Source organism: Sciurus vulgaris, assembly GCF_902686455.1.
Source record: "Sciurus vulgaris genome assembly, chromosome: 3".
NCBI classification, from domain to species: Eukaryota; Metazoa; Chordata; class Mammalia; order Rodentia; family Sciuridae; genus Sciurus; species Sciurus vulgaris.
Window position 1 is genome coordinate 67,211,729 of NC_136463.1, and position 17,199 is coordinate 67,228,927.

General features: G+C 41.6%; 1 pseudogene across 1 annotated transcript; it reads left to right on the forward strand.

Moving 5' to 3' along the window:
• The first annotated feature begins 394 nt into the window (after nt 1-394).
• On the forward strand, nt 395-14,410 carry LOC306655738 (E3 ubiquitin-protein ligase RNF4-like; annotated as a pseudogene). Its single transcript has 4 exons — nt 395-399; nt 12,138-12,386; nt 12,428-12,772; nt 14,316-14,410. The product of its transcript is annotated as an E3 ubiquitin-protein ligase RNF4-like (transcript).
• The last annotated feature ends 2,789 nt before the right edge of the window (nt 14,411-17,199 follow it).

Genomic DNA, 17,199 nt, shown 5'->3' on the forward strand with positions numbered 1-17,199 from the left:
ATTGTAAACAGGGACAGGACTCATCTCCTTGGCTTGTCCTCCAGCAGCTTCTTTTTAATACCCTGTCTCCACCATCTTGGTGTCCATGAACTCCTACCTAACATAACCATGTCTGCTCTCTTTCTCATGGTATCTTCAAAACTTAGCACTACACTTGGCTCTTGGGAAGCACTCTGTAAATATTTGTGGTTTGAATTCATTCAAACAAATACATGGATGAATTTCCAATGACTTCTGCTGAGTGAAAGAAGCAGATTCCCAAGGCTACACACTTTGAGAGTCTGGCAATTTGACATTCTAGGAAAGGCAAACCTGTAGATCAGTGACTGCCAAACATACCTGAGATAAAAATCTGAGCCACATGATATCTCTGAGCTTCTCCTTTGTCTGCAAAATGGGGTAAGTGTATTCATCTCCTGAGATCTTTCTGCTTAGCTCATCAGTTTTCTCTCCTTTCCTGTTTCCCCCTTCAGGCAGATTGCTTTGGCAGATGGCTAATCTCGTCTATGGAGTGTTGGTTTGTACCAGTTTGCCTGTTAAAGGTGGCCCTTATCTTAGGTGGGTTCCTTGTTTCCTGGGTATTGAAGATCAAACACCTGAGAACTGCAAAGGCAAGGATAGAAAACAAGTTTTATTTAAGGGACAGGACAGAGATAGTAGATCATTCCGGAGAGGAGCTGGGACCCAGTGTTGATGCCTGTGGAAAGGGTGTGTCTCACCCCTTTATAGATCTCAGGGTTTTTTTCCTCCCATTCCCCTTCCTATTTTGCCTACGTGACCAAAAGATAGGAAAAGAGCCACCCAGGGGATACCTCTCCCTATCCTTCATACCTGCCCAAAAGGGAGGAAAGGAGCTGCCCAGGGTGTGGGCATTAGCAACTTCTTGTGTTGGGAGGAGGGATTCCCCAGAGGGGTTGGTATCAGGTTGAGGGGGAAAGTGCTCTGGAGGTGCTAGCATTCCATTTCCTTTTCTTTGATCCTTAGCCCCAGATCATTCATCATCTATGCTGACTACCTGTTCTTTACCCCATCTCGCTGCCTCTGGTGTGTTGTTGACTTAACTCGGTGCTGATCTCAGCTTGATCCATGTTGGGGCTCAGACATGCTGGAGAAGCCAGGGGGATGATTTTCCAGACCAGATCCAAGTTAACAGTGGAATCTCCCCCACAGGACTGGTTCTAAGAAAAAAGAGGCCAGAGGTGATAAACAGCTAAGAGGGAGTCCTTAAGAATGACAAGGCGGGGAACAAGGGTAGTGACAAATTATCTCTCACTCAAATCTGTGTACCTGCTCAGCCTCACGGATCACCCCTCCACAGAGTATGGCGCAGGGAGGGTGCCCTTCCACTGTGCCTCAGACAGCCCTGAAGCTTTGGTACATCCAGGGCTCCAGGGTCTTGGCTATGACAGGAAGGCAGCAGTGTCTGTGGCCATGGTGGGACCCTGGGACACACCTGTGGAGAAGCCAGGACTCGGTATGTGAGGACTCAAGGGGGGGCCCGGGAGCCTCCCACCAGTGAGAGCACAGGGAATAGGGTCTGGGCGTTTGAAGTTATTGTTGTTGATAGAGTGCCCTGTGTCCACAGGCTGGCAAGTTCTCCCCGGCCCCTTTCCTTCCGAATGACTGTCCTGTAATGACTACTGGAGTCAGGACCCTTCCACTGTGGTGGGGGTTTGAAGACAAGCTCAGCCCATTTAGCATCTATGGAGCACATATGCTCGAGAGAAACTGCTATGTCCTAACAGATGGCTGGTCACTCACCATGAAACAACTTTAGCACATTATGATATACTAATGACATGTGCTAAGAGAATTGATCTTAAGTGTTCTCAACACTCACACGGTAACTGTATGCTGTGACTGATATGTTAATCAGTTTCTTAGTGGTAATCATTTCACAATGAATATGTATATCAAGACATCATGTTGGATATCTTAAATCTATGTGATTTGTAACTGTCACTAATACTTCAGTAACGTCAGAAAAATATCCAGGGGGGTGGAAAATAGCATGTTCCTTCTCAACAGAGGGTCCTGCAACAATAGGCCCTAGGTCTGGGAGGTGCCTCCCCTTGTGAATCTGTATTACCTGCAACTCTTTTCATCCCTGGCAATAGCTGGAATCACGTGGAGGGAGGGGCTTAAAAAGTTGATGCCTGGCCCCACCCAACACCAATTAAATCAGAATCTGTAGGTAGGACCTTGGTACTGAAATGTTTTAAAACATTCCACGTGATTCTTTTTCTTATTTCATATTTTTCTTAACCTTTTCCAAATAATTAAGACAATAGATACCAAACGACACAGGCAGCCTGAAGAACACTGTGTTTTTAAACAGTGTTGTAAATAGTCAAAAACAGGTGAAGCAAGATCTGGTCTCAAAACATATGCAAACAAACACACCAAAAACAAAGATGGGAAGCTCACACTGAGAGTACTGTATTTTCTCAAGAGCAAAATTCCTCTCGACATAAAATACTATACTGGAAATAAACCCAAAGAAAATTTTGTAAATAGAAAGATTTAAAAAAAATTTTGGGGGGGTTTCATTTTTGGTAGCATTGAGGATTGAACCCAGGCCCTTTTCATATGCCAGGCAAGTGCTCTGCCAGCTGAACTAGCTCCCCAGTCTACAATTAGGAAGATTTTTTTTTTTTTTATTGTAAACAAATGGGATACATGTTGTTTCTCTGTTTGTACATGGCGTAAAGGCATACCATTTGTGTAATCATAAATTTACATAGAGTAATGTTGTTTGATTCATTCTGTTATTTTTTCCCTTCCCCCCACCCCTCCCACCCCTCTTTACCCTCTATACAGTCCTTCCTTCCTCCATACGTGCCCCCCTCCCTAACCCTAACTCTAACCCTAACACTAACCCTTCCCTCCCCCCCATTATGTGTCATCCTCCACTTATTAGCGATATCATTTGTCCTTTGGCTTTTTGAGATTGGCTTATCTCACTTAGCATGATATTCTCCAATTTCATCCATTTACCTGCAAATGCCATAATTTTATCATTCTTTATGGCTGAGTAATATTCCATTGTATATATATACCACAGTTTCTTTATCCACTCATCAATTGAAGGGCATCTAGGTTGGTTCCACAGTCTGGCTATTGTGAATTGAGCAGCTATGAACATTGATGTGGCTGTATCTCTGTAGTATGCTGATTTTAAGTCCTTTGGGTATAGGCCAAGGAGTGGGATAGCTGGGTCAAATGGAGGGTCCATTCCGAGTTTTCTAAGGAATCTCCACACTGCTTTCCAGAGTGGCTGCACTAATTTGCAGCCCCACCAGCAATGTATGAGTGTACCTTTCTCCCCACATCCTCGCCAACACCTGTTGTTGCTCGTATTCTTGATAATCGCCATTCTAATTGGGGTGAGATGGAATCTTAGGGTGGTTTTGATTTGCATTTCTCTTATTACTAGAGATGTTGAACATTTTTCCATATGTTTGTTGATTGCTTGTAGATCTTCTTCTGTGAAGTGTCTGTTCATTTCCTTAGCCCATTTGTTGATTGGGTTATTTGTATTCTTCGTGTAGAGTTTTTTGAGTTCTTTATAGATTCTGGAGATTAGCGCTCTATCTGAAGTATGATTGGCAAAGATATTCTCCCACTCTGTAGGCTCTCTCTTCGCATTGCTGATAGTTTCCTTTGCTGAGAGAAAGCTTTTTAGTTTGAATCTATCCCAGTGGTTGATTCTAGCTTTTATTTCTTGTGCTATGGGAGTCCTGTTAAGGAAGTCTAATCCTAGACCAACAAGGTGAAGATTTGGACCTACTTTTTCTTCTATAAGATGCAGGGTCTCTGGTCTGATTCCGAGGTCCTTAATCCATTTTGAGTTTAGTTTCGTGCATGGTGAGAGATATGGGTTTAGTTTCATTCTGTTGCATATGGATTTCCAATTCTCCCAGCACCATTTGTTGAAGAGGCTATCTGTTCTCCATTACATATTTTTGGCACCTTTGTCTAGTATGAGAAAATTGTATTTATTTGGGTTTGTGTCCGTGTCCTCTATTCTGTACCATTGATCTACCTTTCTATTTTGGTACCAATACCATGCCGTTTTTGTTACTATTGCTTTGTAGTAGAGTTGAAGATCTGGTATTGCAATACCCCCTGTTTCACTCTTCCTGCTAAGGATTGCATTAGCTATTCTGGGTTTCTTATTCTTCCAGATGAATTTCATAATTGCTTGCTCTATTTCTGTAAGGTACGTCATTGGGATTTTAATTGGAATTGCATTGAATTTGTATAGCACTTTAGGTAGTATGGCCATTTTGACAATATTAATTCTTCCTATCCAAGAACATGGAAGATCTTTCCATCTTCTACGGTGTTCTTTAATTTCTTTCTTTAGTGTTGTATAGTTCTCATTGTAGAGGTCTTTCACCTCTTTTGTGAGATTGATTCCCAAGTATTTTATTTTTTTCGAGGCTATAGTGAATGGGGTAGTTTTCCTAATTTCTCTTTCTGAAGGTTCATCACTTATGTATAAAAATGCGTTGGATTTATGGGCATTGATCTTGTAACCTGCTACTTTACTGAATTCACTTATGAGTTCTAAGAGTTTTCTGGTGGAATTTCCAGGTTCCTCTAAATATATAATCATGTCATCAGCGAACAGGGATAGTTTGAGTTCTTCTTTTCCAATTCGTATCCCTTTAATTTCTTTGGTTTGTCTAATTGCTCTGGTCAGAGTCTCAAGAACGATGTTGAATAGAAGTGGTGAAAGAGGGCATCCCTGCCTTGTTCCAGTTTTTAGGGGGAATGCTTTCAGTTTTTCACCATTTAGAATGATATTAGCCATGGGCTTAGTATAAATGGCCTTTACAACGTTAAGGAATGTTCCCACTATCCCTATTTTTTCTAGTGTTTTGAGCATGAAGGGGTGCTGTATTTTATCAAATGCTTTTTCTGCATCTATTGAAATAATCATGTGATTCTTGACTTTAAGTCTATTAATATGGTGAATTACGTTTATTGATTTCCTGATGTGGAACCAACCTTGCATACCTGGGATGAAGCCCACTTGATCATGGTGCACTATCTTTTTAATATGTTTTTGTATGCGATTTGCTAAAATTTTGTTGAGAATTTTTGCGTCGATGTTCATTAAGGATATTGGTCTGAAATTTTCTTTCCTTGATGAGTCTCTGTCTGGTTTAAGTATCAGTGTGATATTGGCTTCATAGAATGAGTTTGGGAGGGTTCCCTCCTCTTCTATTTTATGGAATACTTTGAGAAGTATTGGAATGAGCTCTTCTTTAAAGGTTTTGTAGAACTCGGCTGAGAACCCATCTGGTCCCGGACTTTTCTTTGTTGGTAGGCTTTTGATGACTTCTTCTATTTCAGTACTTGAAATTGGTCTATTTAAATTGTTTATGTCCTCCTCGTTCAGTTTAGGCAATTCATATGTCTCTAGAAACCTGTTGATGTCTTCGAAATTTTCTATTTGTTGGAGTATAGATTTTCAAAATAGCTTCTAATTATGTTTTGTATTTCAATCGTGTCTGTTGTGATATTTCCTTGTTCATTCCGAATTTTAGTGATTTGGGTTTTCTCTCGTCTTCTCTTTGTTAGTGTGGCAATTTTGTTTATTTTTTCGAAGAACCAACTATTTATTTTGTCAATTTTTTGTATTGTTTCTTTTGTTTCAATTTCATTGATTTCAGCTCTGAGTTTAACTAGTTCCTGTCTTCTACTACTTTTGGTGCTGTTCTGTTCTTCTTTTTCTAGGGCTTTGAGCTGTAGTGTTAGGTCGTTTATTTGTTGAGTTTTACTTCTTTTATTAAATGCGCTCCATGAAATAAATTTCCCTCTAAGTACTGCTTTCATAGTGTCCCAGAGATTTTGATATGATGTTTCTTTGTTCTCATTTACCTCTAAGAATTTTTTAATTTCCTTCCTAATATCTTCTGTTATCCATTCATCATATAATAGCATATTGTTTAATCTCCAGATGTTGGAATAGTTTCTGTGTTTTACTCTTTCATTTATTTCTAACTTCAATCCATTATGATCTGATAGAATACATGCTAGTGTCTCTATCTTCTTGTATTTGCTAACATTAGCTTTGTGGCATAATATATGGTCTATTTTAGAGAAGGATCCATATGCTGCTGAGAAGAAAGTGTATTCGCTCTTGGTTGGATGGTATATTCTATAAATGTCCGTTAAGTCTAAATTATTGATTGTGTTATTGAGATCTATGGTTTCCTTGTTCAATTTTTGTCTGGAAGATCTGTCCAGTGGTGAGAGAGGTGTGTTAAAATCACCTAGTATTATTGTGTTATGGTCTATTTGGTTTCTGAAATTGAGAAGGATTTGTTTGACATACATGGATGAGCCACTGTTTGGGGCATAGATGTTTATGATTGTTATATCTTGCCGATTTATGCTTCCCTTAAGCAGTATGAAATGACCTTCTTTATCCCTTCTGACTAACTTTGGCTTGAAGTCCACATTATCGGAAATGAGGATGGATACTCCAGCTTTTTTGCTGAGTCCATGCGCATGGTATGTTTTTCCCCATCCTTTCACCTTTAGTCTATGGGTATCTTTTTCTATGAGGTGAGTCTCTTGCAGGCAACATATTGTTGGATCTTTCTTTTTAATCCAATCTGCCAGTCTATGTCTTTTGATTGATGAATTCAGGCCATTAACATTCAGGGTTATTATAGAGATATGATTTGGTTTCCCGGTCATTTGGTTCATTTTTTAAATTTTATTTATTTATTTGTTTGACACAACTTGTTTCCTCCTTTATTTGACAGTTCCTTTAGGATAATTCCTCCCTTTGCTGATTTGCTTCTTTGTTTTTCATCTCTTCCTCATGGAATATTTTGCTGAGAATGTTCTGTAATGCTGGCTTTCTTTTTGTAAATTCTTTTAGCTTTTGTTTATCATGGAAGGATTTTATTTCATCGTCAAATCTGAAGGTAAGTTTTGCTGGGTATAAGATTCTTGGTTGGCATCCATTTTCTTTCAGGGCTTGAAAAATGTTGTTCCAGGCCCTTCTAGCTTTTAGGGTCTGGATTGAAAAGTCTGCTGATATCCGTATTGGTTTCCCCCTGAATGTAATTTGGTTCTTTTCTCTCACAGCCTTTAAAATTCTGTCTTTATTTTGTATGTTAGGTAATTTCATTATAATGTGCCTTGGTGTGGGTCTGTTGTAATTTTGTATATTTGGAGTCCTATAAGCCTCTTGAACTTGATTTTCCATTTCATTCTTCAGATTTGGGAAATTTTCTGATATTATTTCATTGAATAAATTGTTCATTCCTTTGGCTTGTTTCTCTAGGCCTTCCTCAATCCCAATAATTCTTAAATCTGGCCTGTTCATGATATCCCATAGTTCTTGTAGATTCTGTTCATGATTTCTTACCATCTTCTCTGTTTGTTCAACTTTGTTTTCAAGGTTAAATATTTTGTCTTCAATGTCTGAGGTTCTATCTTCCAGGTGTTCTATCCTATTGGATATGCTTTCTATGGAGTTCTTAATTTGGTTTATTGTTTCCTTCATGTCAAGGATTTCTGTTTGGTTTTTTTTTCAATATCTCTAACTCTTTATTGAAATGATCTTTTGCTTCCTGTATTTGCTCTTTTAACTGTCGATTGGTGCGATCATTCAATGCTTGCATTTGCTCTTTCATCTCATCGTTTGCTTCTCTGATCATTTTAATTATGTACATTCTGAACTCCTTTTCTGTCATTTCTTCTGCCATGCTGTCATTGGGTTTTATTGATGTAACATCTAGATTTGTTTGCAGCATTTTCTTTCCTTGTTTTCTCATATTGTTCAGGTATCAGTGGACCGCTGAGATATTGCAGATTTCCTCTATTGACTTACAATGTCCCTGAAGATTTCTATATATATCCCCCCTTAGCCTTCAGTAGGCTGAAGTCTTGGAGGAAGTTGATAATGCGGTGCTCCACAAGGAAGCTGCCTCTCTAGGAGTGGTGGCCTTCAGGTGGGGTATAATCCCTGCTAGTGGGCAGAGGTGCCTCCACTTGTTGACCAATGGTCATCCAAAGGGGACCTAGGCTGCGGGCTGAGGCAAGGCCTGTTTGGGCCTGAGTCTCTAGTTTTACCGTCCTTGTGGGGAAACCTCACCCGGCAGGGAAGACTCACCCGGTGGGGAGGTCTCGCTGGTCAGTACCCTCCTAGAGGTTCCCCTCAATTACAGCTACCACCTGGGCTGGGCTGCCTTCCTCTGCAAAGTTCCCAGGGGCCCGGCCCTACCTCCTGGGCCTGGGAGCCTCACCCTTCGCAGATCTAGGAAGATTTTTAAAAAAAATTTTTTTAGTTGTAGATGGACATAATACTTTTATTATTTATTTATTTAATTTTTATGTGGTGCTGAGGATCAAACCCAGTGCCTCACATGTGCTAGGCGAGCACTCTACCACTGAGCTACAACCCCAGCCCCTGAGGAAGATTTTTAAGATTAGAATTTACATAATGTTAAAACACTTATCACAATCTATCTCACTCTCTCATCTATGTGGTTATGAGAATCCTGAAGTAATTTAAGGTGAAAAAAAGAATTTAGTAGTGAAAAAATTATTTTATCCCAAGATCTTAAGGTAAATTATTAAACCATAATCTTCTTCCTAAAAAATCTTCTCTTCTGTGTGTAATTAGGGCTATTTTACTTCAAAATACTGTAGTTTATTTCGTCTAAATAACTTTAGGCCAATGAAACAATAAACCATTCTTTTCAGCAATAAGCAGAAATATCAGTACAAGTAAAATCTGAATATTTAGCCATTTAAAATGATACTGAAATCATTTACTTACATCTATAAAAATCTAAATAGAATCAATATATACTTGTCTATTACATCTTTATCTCTATTTTATATTTTTATCAACAATATTCTATTCAATACCATGTAATATTAAATATAATCTTGGCGATTCTGTTTCACACATGCCAGTAAAATATATGCATTGATATGAGATTTGAGTTAAAAGAATTCTTTCTATTGAAAGAATTCAGGGATGGGGTTTAACTCAGAGGTAGAGCACTTGCTTAGCATGTGCAGGGCCCTAGGTTACATCTCCAGCACCGCATTAAAAAAAAAAAAAAGATTTGGTATATAATTTGGTCTCCTGAGAAGTGGGCAGTGTTCATAAAATCACCGTTAGTGTGAGTAGTCACATCACAAGATTTATTACAGAGCATTCTGAAGGTTCTTACAAGCACTATAAATAAAATACTGTGCCTCTTGCCTGTCAAAATTGAGTGCACCAACAGTAGATTCATGGTGGTGTGCAGGGGCCAGCTCACACTGAAACCACTGGGCTGATTGTCAAACATTCAGGAATTTAGCTGGGCACAGTGGTGCACACCTGCATTCCCAGCAACTAGGAAGGCTGAGGAGGAAGATCTCAAGTTTGATGTCCTAGTTTGATCTCCTAAAAAACTAAGAAGGTCTGGGGACACAGCTCAGTGGTGGAGCACTTGCCTAGCATTAATGAGACCCTGGGTTCAATCCCCAATTCAGGAACTGAAGCAGGTTGTTAAACCACAGTAAGGGTTTTTCAGGGCACATGCCTTTCCCCCAAGCCAGGCTAGCAGCACACCACTATCTAGGATAGTATTTGTGATTTACCTATAACACTCATATTTTTAAAAGGAGTTTCTTCCAATCCCTAACCTGCCATACACTTTGCCTGGGTACACACGGAGCTAAAATAGGCCCACATGACAAAGTTTCAAGCATCCCTCTCCCTCCATAGCAGTATGACTTGCAACTGCCAACTTCCCCTGGTCCTTATAGGATACCCATTAAGAGAGTTTTCCTCAATAACATGTATGCCTGCCTGTTCACTTTGAGCATGAATATTTGTTTTGTGACCAAATACATGCTTGTGTATTTTGCTTTGTAATAAGTGAACAGAAAACATATTGAATATTTATCATCAGGCATAGATTCAGATGGGGGAAGACAACCAGAGATACTGCTTGTAAGAAAATATCTAAATTCCGTCAATAAGGCTCTCAGATACTGAAAAAATGCCATATTTTCAATAGTAAAATGATAAAAGCCTGTGTTCTACTAGTATTTATTCTTCCCAAGTAAGAACTTTACTCTGTCTAGATGTGCATTCAAATGGTGTCTCCAGTGAATGATTCTGATCTTGCCCCTTCCCTGGCTACTCATTTTCTCCCTGCCTATGTTGCAGAGAGCAGGAAGATAATGACACAGAACAGTAGTAATTCCCAAGCTTGAGTGCCCATGTCATTGCCTGCAGGGCTCCTGAAACTCAGACTGCTGGGTCCCACCCCAGAGCTTCTGATGTAATAGGTGTGGGCAGGACCTGAGGATTCTCATGCTAACAAGATTCCAGATAAGACAGAACCTACAGAATGGGAGAAAATCTTTGCCACCTGCACCTCAGGTAGGACACTAATCTCCAGGATAGACAAAGAACTGAACACAAAAAAAAAAAAAAAAAAAAAAAAAAAACCAAATAACCCAATCAATAAATGGGCTAAGGAAATGAATAGACACTTCACAGAAGAAGATCTACAAGCAATCAACAAACATATGGAAAAATGTTCAACATCTCTAGTAATAAGAGAAATGCAAATCAAAACCACCCTAAGATTCCATCTCACCCCAATTAGAATGGCGATTATCAAGAATACGAGCAACAACAGGTGTTGGCGAGGATGTGGGGAGAAAGGTACACTCATACATTGCTGGTGGGGCTGCAAATTAGTGCAGCCACTCTGGAAAGCAGTGTGGAGATTCCTTAGAAAACTCGGAATGGACCCTCCATTTGACCCAGCTATCCCACTCCTTGGCCTATACCCAAGGACTTAAAATCAGCATACTACAGAGATACAGCCACATCAATGTTCATAGCTGCTCAATTCACAATAGCCAGACTGTGGAACCAGCCTAGATGCCCTTCAATTGATGAGTGGATAAAGAAACTGTGGTATATATATACAATGGTATATTACTCAGCCATAAAGAATGATAAAATTATGGCATTTGCAGGCAAATGGATGAAATTGGAGAATATCATGCTAAGTGAGATAAGCCAATCTCAAAAAGCCAAAGGACAAATGATATCGCTAATAAGTGGAGGATGATACATAATGGGGGGGAGGGAAGGGTTAGTGTTAGGGTTAGAGTTAGGGTTAGGAAGGGGGGCAAGAATGGAGGAAGGAAGTACTGTATAGAGGGTAAAGAGGGGTGGGAGGGGTGGGGGGAAGGGAAAAAATAACAGAATGAATCAAACAACATTACCCTATGTAAATTTATGATTACACAAATGGTATGCCTTTACGCCATGTACAAACAGAGAAACAACATGTATCCCATTTGTTTACAATAAAAAAAAAATGTAAAAAAAAAAATTATGGCATTTGCAGGCAAATGGATGAAATTGGAGAATATCATGCTAAGTGAGATAAGCCAATTTCAAAAAACCAAAGGTCGAATGATATCGCTAATAAGTGGATGAGGACACATAATGGGGGGAGGGAAGGGTTAGTGTTAGGGTTAGAGTTAGAGTTAGGGAGGGGGGCAAGAGAGGAAGGAAGGACTGTATAGAGGGAAAAGAGGGGTGGGAGGGGTGGGGGAAGGGAAAAAATAACAGAATGAATCAAACAACATTGCCCTATGTAAATTTATGATTACACAAATGGTATGCCTTTATGCCATGTACAAACAGAGAAACAACATTTACCCCATTTGTTTACAATTAAAAAAAAAGAAAGAAAAAGAAAAAGTAAAAAAAAAAAAAAAAAAAGTTCAGTGTATAACCATATGAAGTATCTTTGAATAAAATATGTTATCCTAAAAAAAAAAAAAAAAAAGTACACTGAGATTCCATCTCACTCCAGTCAGAATGGCAATTATCAAGAATACAGTAACCCAGTCTTGCTTGAGTGGTCTCCTCATCAGCTTGTGAAGGTGCTTTCTTGAGCTAGTGTGTTGGCAGCAATGTCTGCCAGTCCAGACCAACCCCAGATTTGAAGATACTGAAATCTGCCTGGCTCCAAATTCTTTTTAAGCCAGAGGATGAATAACCAGCAGGCACGAGAGGTTGAGAATATTCTGCTTCACTGCAAACCGGGTTGAGATCATTTCCCTTTCTGTAGGTTGGAGTCAAGGAGCCCAGTGAGTACAAGAAAGCACCAGGGTGGAACAGTAAGTTCTAGACAAGCCCAGAAGCAAACTCGGGAAGCAGCCTCCACCTCTGGGATTTGGAGACAGAACTCATAGAACTCGTGGAAACTGCTGAAGATGAAATCATGGCCCTCACCTGCGAATCTTGAGAACCTGTGGTCGTGGACCTCACTTGCAATGACTCTTGTGGACTTCACTGTTGCCCAGCTGACCTGGAACTTGTGACCCTCCTGCCTCAACCTCCTGAGTTGCTGGGATTCAGATTGTTGATGAAAGGAGGAGGCCAAGGAGGAAATCCAGGAGGTTGACAGGTGACAGAGTAGCAATGACAAGAAGCTGGCCAGGGACAGAGAAGTGTATGTGACCACTCATACTCCCAGAAACACAGGGACCGGGGGCCACAGGACTCAGGCCCTCTGGTACTGTCAGTTTTCTCATCTGCATGGACGAACACTCAGAGATAGTACAGAATGGATGTCTCATGGTCTCTACAGAGTGTGGCCACGTCTTCCTTAGCCATGCATCCAAGGTTCCCTTAAGAATGCTAACACTTGCCCAACTTGTAGGAAAAAGATCAGCCACAAACAGTTCCACCACCCACTTATATGTGAAGTAGCAGAGCTACTCAGGAGAGATGGATGGACAGACTGGACTCTTCACATAGTATCTGCCTCCAATTTCCTGAGCTCAAAAAGACAGTTTCAAAACCCACATGGGGTATGTAAACCTCTCTTTTGTTTCCAGCCCCCTTAGATCCTTTTGTTATCTGCAGTCTTATGCTCTGGAGCTGGACCAGGGACCCTCCTCATCTGGCTCTGTATCTTGGCTCCTCTGGGATGGTTTCGTCCCAGAGCAGGAGAAAGGGAGTTAGGACACAGGAGTTGAAAATCGCGGCTCCAGCCTTTCTGAGCCTCCACGTTTGCCAAGAAGCTTCCCTGTTTGAAAAGCTTGCCCCAAATCTCCCAGGCACATGAACTTCCTAGGTACCTGCCAGCCAACCAGTCTGCCTACCACACAGGAACCAAGCCAGACACAGTCCACGTGGCCCAAGGGCTCCAGGGGCAGGAGTGGACCCCTGGAAAGCCCAACCACTGGACTACCTTTTTCTCCCTTAAGGTTCAGAGAGGACCTGTGATTCTGCCTGCACCTTGTCACTGATATGCAGTGTTTTCTGCAGGGCAATCGCCTGCTTCCTAAGAACAAAAAGTGCAATAAAGCCTGTTTTTTCCCTACTTTACAGCAGTCCAGGAGATGTAGCACTGTTAGTGTCCTTCTCAGAGCCCTAATGTCACCTGTGGTGCAGTGCTTATCGCATCCCATCTCTGCTCACCAACTGTTCTCAGGAACCTTACCCATGCTCCAAAGCTCTCACCTGGCACAGGACATTAGAAGTCAATAGGGCAGGCATGTATTTGGGTGTCCTCTCGGTTCTGATAAAAACTGTCCTGTGTTGGCCACCTGCCCTCCAGTCCTCAGTTCCTACTGCCTGTGTCTGCCCAAGCGTAGAGACCAGGAGGTGGTGGCAATAACTGTGGCCTTATCGGCCACTCACTTCCATACTGTTGCCCAAGCTGCTGGCACCCCTGTTTCAAAGACATTGGCCACTGGCCCTGGCTCTGACTTGGCTTCTCACCCTCCCCCACAAGTTGACACTTATTTCAGAATCTGCTCTTCTGGCCAGTGGCGCTGTGATCCTTTTGACTGCTCTATAGGTTTGATTGGCAGAGCACGATGGTGGCTCTTCTCTGCAAGGGCCTGATGACAACCTCTACTCCATAGGTGTGTGGGAGCCTCAGGTTCTCTCAGAGGCAAGGAGTTGATCCAGACTGCCCCCGAGGCACTCTGGCATTGGCCAGTAGGGGAGAGGTCCTGGTGCAGAGCAGGCAGCCTCTGCTGCCACACCCTCCTTCCTCAGAGGGCTTCAAGACAAACCAGCAGCCTTTTCGTGTGGAACACCTTCCCAGTGGGTGAGGGGCCCTTCTGGCTTTGCTAGCAACAACTGACGTGCCGTGCACGCCCTGAAGGAGCAGGGACTCTGCACAGAGCTCACCGCAGTCGGGGCTGAGGGAGCGCGCCTCCTCTATGTGAAAGAAAAAGGTTTCAGCCTTCACTCTGACTTCTCAGCAGCTCACTAACTGGCTCACTTCCAGTTAGTTTGAAGGACAGTTTCCTCATGGAGTCGAAGAGGATAGGAGCTTCTGTGCTCATCATAGTGATGTGCTACGACGTGCCTGCTCCCCGCTGAACATCATGGCCATGAAGGCCCCTCTGGGCCTCATGGAAGTGCTCGTTAGGTTGTAGTGACACTCAGACTTCAAAGGCTAACGCAACCGTGAAGCTGTCAACCCATAGGTGTGGTGACAGACATTTAAAATTTTCTTTGTATTTTATCCTTAAAGGTAACTTATGTGAAGACTTACAGAAGATGCATTACTTCATTCTCAGTTAAATTGGGAAAAGTGTGTTTAGTTTCTACTAATAAACTGCAAGTTAGGGAAAGACTGGTGTAGAAAAAGATCCCTTTCCTCAGTGAACATAGTTTAGATCTTTCTTTGTTACATTTAAACTGTATCCATGGACGTCAGTCTGTTTTGGACTCCTCTGCTAGTGTTAAAGATGTAAATAAAACCATTCATTTAGACAAAACAAAAACAAAAACACAGGTAACAATAAATGTTGGCAAGGAGGTTGGGAAAAGGTTCACTCATACATTGCTGGTGGGACTGCAGAATGGTGCAACCACTATGGAAAGCAGTATGGAGAATCCTGAGAAAAATTGGAATGGAACCACCATTCGACCCACTTATCCCACTCCTTGGTCTATACACAAAGGACTTAAAAATCAGCATATTACAGTGATGTGGCCACATTCATGTTTATAGCAGTTCAATTCACAATAGCTAAGCTATGGAACCAACCTAGGTGCCCTTCAACAGACGGATGGATAAAGAAAATGTGGTACATATATACAATGGAATAATATTCAGCCATAAAGAAGAATGAAATTATGGCATTTACTGATGAATGGATGGAACTGGAGACTATCATGCTAAGTGAAATAAGTCAATCTCCAAAAAACCAAAGACTGAACATTCTCTCTGATATGTGGATGTTAACATACAATAGGTGGGGTGGAGAATAGAGTTATTTGGATTAGACAAAGGGAATCGAAGGGTAGGAAGTAGAGATGGGAATGGGAAAGACAGTAGAATGAATCGAACATAACTTTCCTACGTTCATATGTGAATACATGATCAGTGAAACTCCACATCATGTACAACCGCAAGAATGGGCTCCTAAGTTATACCCCATCTATGTATAATATACCAAAGTATACTCTACTGTCATGTATATCTAAACGTAAAAAGTAAAATAAAAGGAGCCCAGGTACCTCTGCTCACCAGGGGCCAACCCTTTGAGAACCACTGAAACAAAGCACAGAGATGATAACAATTTGTATATTTCTTTGTGTTTCCTGTTGCCTTGACTAACAGGTTAAGAAAAGGAAAACATGTATGTACAATATGTCAAAAAATACATTCTACTGTCTTGTATACCTATAAAGAAAGACAAAAATTTTTAAAAAGAGAAGGGAAATAGCAAGGTATTTTTATTTAATACTTACAGTATCCTTAATGCCACCTCATTTTATGGATGAGGAAACTGAAGTTCACAAATGTTGGTGACACAGTCAGAGTTTTACAGTGAGGTGAATCCAGGGTTCAAATGCAACTTTGTTCAGCTCCAAAATGTAGATTCCATTTGTTATGTTTTCCTTCCTACCGACAGTGTTTGGCCATACTAATTGCATAAGCCCAGGTCTTCTACTTTAACGGACTTAAGGTGTTTTTTCCCAAAATTCAGTTGTATAGACAGAGTTCAGTCCACTCGTCTAGACCAAGATTTTGTAGTTGGTTGAGTCTCGTTTCCCCCCTATGTCAAATGGGGAACCCTTCCACCTACCCACCTTGAAGTCTCATGGTGAGAAATACAGACAGCACACATGGTCCCCTTGGCAACGAGCCTGGTCAGTGTTAGGCACAGGACACTGGACAGCGGCGTCATCATCCGATAGCTGATTGCTCCTCTTCCTTACCAACATCACTAATTCTAAGTGATTCGGAAGATGTGTTCTCTCCTGTGTCAGCCACATTAACCAGAATTATTCTGAACACGTGATTGAGCTGTTGGCATATCTCCTATTGGCACTTATTCTATTGAAGAGGTGCCATGAATATTAAGTAAGATAACACATGCCAGGTATGGTGACACGTGCCTGTCATCCCAGCAGGTCGGGAGGCTGAGGCAAGGGCCTTATGAGTTCAAAGCCAGCCTCAGCAATGGCAAGGTGCTAAGCAACCCAGTGAGACCCTGTGTCTAAATAAAATACAAAAGAGGACTGGGGATGTGACTCGTGTGCCCCTGAGTTCAATCCCTGATTCCTCCCATGCACCAGAAAAAAAGATAACAAGGAAGATGCACGGAATGCACAGAAATCAATCAGCTAAGAAGTAAGTATTTGTTGAGTATCCACAATGTGCTAAGCCTGGGGATAGAGTTCTGAGACAGGGTCCTTCCTGAAAGAATCTTACACAATAGTGCTGAACACCCAGGGCCTCTCACGAGCTAGGGAAGCACTCTACCACCAAGCTGCATCCCCAGCCCCAAGGATCATTCTAAGTGCTTCTTTTGGAGGTGCCAGGGATGCTTTCATAAAACCATAGGCACTGCTTTTCCAATACTGCTCTGCTTTGCTATTTTGGATTCTTTGTTTCCCTTGTGTAGTCTGGGATTCAGTGTATTAGCCAGGAACTTGAAATCCTGTGTTCAAACTCTCAGCAGCTCAGTTTCCAATGGACTTGCGGGTGTCAGTAGCAAAATGCTTCCGGTCTTAACGCCTACCGTGCTGATGGGTGTGTGGCTGGCTGCCGCTCGCTCCCCAGGCAGCAGCAGGTGCGGGAGTTAAGAGCTTCCTTTTCCGTCTGGCATCTTTTGCATCCCAGAGCCTGCATGTCCATGCTTGGTGCTGTACCT